Below are 2,500 nucleotides of genomic sequence, written 5' to 3'. Positions count from 1 at the left end.
GCGCCGGCGCGCAGCTGCGCCGCCTGCCGCCTCCGTCGGCCGGCGCGCCTGCCACTGGCCGCCCCCACCAGCCGGCTGTAGCGCGTGCGCCCACGCACCGCGCGGCCAGCACGCCGGGAGGCCCCCCCTCACCGGCCGGGGACGGTCCCACCCAGCCACCGCCGCGTATCGCTTCACACCCAGATGCCATTCACGTTCGTGGGCATGGTGGGTATCGCTGGAACAACCGGTTGGTAGCTCAACCGATCGTCGCCATCACTGATTCACCTCTAGCGAGAACAACCGCACCACAACGGTTTACCAGTTGTTCATTTGCGTAACGTCACCAGCAAACGTAGGCGTCCATCGCCATTTGCAAATTCAACGATTGTTGCATGCCTGTGTCAGGTGTCACGACACACTATGTCTGCCCACATACACGCAACAACATGTGCACGCTTCGCGAACACGTGGAAGGTGGCCCCCGTACGTATGCGATGTCCATTGCGCGAACGACTGTCAACCGGCCTCTGTCGCATGTCGCAGATGTGGAACGCAGTGCACCATGCTATCACGGTGTGTGAGAAGAGACGACTACGTCTGACAACACGCGCCACTACATCAACAGACGGCTCATGCTGATCGCCATCCAGGGCATACCACACTGCAATCCAGCTCTTATAGGGAGACGACACGTAGCTGAGTGCACAACATTTGGACCGCATGGTTCGCCGTTGTTGGCGCAGTCGTTGTACGGTCACATGTACCACGATGTATCATTCAGTACATGAGGACCAATGTGCAGTACAGTGTGTGATTTGGACGTACAACATCAGCGGACAGTTGACACAGGCCGTACCACAGCGTAGGCTAAGTGCTTCGCCATGCGAATGCCAATGAACAACTGCAAATGCCAATGAACAACTGCAAAGGGCATTGAGCATGTACGTCCTGCTGCCATCCACATTACAGTGTATAGCTGCAAGGTGTTTAACATGAAGCGATACACTGGGGACCGGGCAGTGCGAGTAGCAAACTATATTGCGGGGGTTGCAGTTAGGCAACACTACACTAATTTAACGCGTCGTATGACAATTACAGAGCAGGTTAAGGCCCAACGTGTGTTGGGTTAAGGCCCAACGTGTGTTGGGTTAAGGCCCAACGTGTGTTGGGTTAAGGCCCAACGTGTGTTGGGTTAAGGCCCAACGTGTGTTGGGTTAAGGCCCAACGTGTGTTGGGTTAAGGCCCAACGTGTGTTGGGTTAAGGCCCAACGTGTGTTGGGTTAAGGCCCAACGTGTGTTGGGTTAAGGCCCAACGTGTGTTGGGTTAAGGCCCAACGTGTGTTGGGTTAAGGCCCAACGTGTGTTGGGTTAAGGCCCAACGTGTGTTGGGTTAAGGCCCAACGTGTGTTGGGTTAAGGCCCAACGTGTGTTGGGTTAAGGCCCAACGTGTGTTGGGTTAAGGCCCAACATAGGTTGGGTTAAGGCCCAACATAGGTTGGGTTAAGGCCCAACATAGGTTGGGTTAAGGCGCAACATAGGTTGGGTTAAGGCGCAACATAGGTTGGGTTAAGGCGCAACATAGGTTGGGTTAAGGCGCAACATAGGTTGGGTTAAGGCGCAACATAGGTTGGGTTAAGGCGCAACATAGGTTGGGTTAAGGCGCAACATAGGTTAGGTTAAGGCGCAACATAGGTTAGGTTAAGGCGCAACATAGGTTAGGTTAAGGCGCAACATAGGTTAGGTTAAGGCGCAACATAGGTTAGGTTAAGGCGCAACATAGGTTAGGTTAAGGCGCAACATAGGTTAGGTTAAGGCGCAACATAGGTTAGGTTAAGGCGCAACATAGGTTAGGTTAAGGCGCAACATAGGTTAGGTTAAGGCGCAACATAGGTTAGGTTAAGGCGCAACATAGGTTAGGTTAAGGCGCAACATAGGTTAGGTTAAGGCGCAACATAGGTTAGGTTAAGGCGCAACATAGGTTAGGTTAAGGCGCAACATAGGTTAGGTTAAGGCGCAACATAGGTTAGGTTAAGGCGCAACATAGGTTAGGTTAAGGCGCAACATAGGTTAGGTTAAGGCGCAACATAGGTTAGGTTAAGGCGCAACATAGGTTAGGTTAAGGCGCAACATAGGTTAGGTTAAGGCGCAACATAGGTTAGGTTAAGGCGCAACATAGGTTAGGTTAAGGCGCAACATAGGTTAGGTTGAGGCACAATATAGGTTAGGTTGAGGTACCGTATAGGTTAGGTTAAGGTACAGTATAGTTTAGGTTAAGGTACAGTATAGTTTAGGTTAAGGTACAGTATAGTTTAGGTTAAGGTACAGTATAGTTTAGGTTAAGGTACAGTATAGTTTAGGTTAAGGTACAGTATAGTTTAGGTTAAGGTACAGTATAGTTTAGGTTAAGGTACACATTGTTGTATGGAAAGGTGTAATGGGGGGGGGGGGGGGGCGGCCGGTCGGTTTGTTGATTGTGATTATAGTAAGTGGATGCCTGCGGCATCATCTGATTTGCCAC

This window comes from Schistocerca serialis, unplaced genomic scaffold (genome assembly GCF_023864345.2).
Source record: "Schistocerca serialis cubense isolate TAMUIC-IGC-003099 unplaced genomic scaffold, iqSchSeri2.2 HiC_scaffold_1204, whole genome shotgun sequence".
NCBI lineage: Eukaryota > Metazoa > Arthropoda > Insecta > Orthoptera > Acrididae > Schistocerca > Schistocerca serialis.
This window is presented reverse-complemented; position numbering follows the sequence as displayed.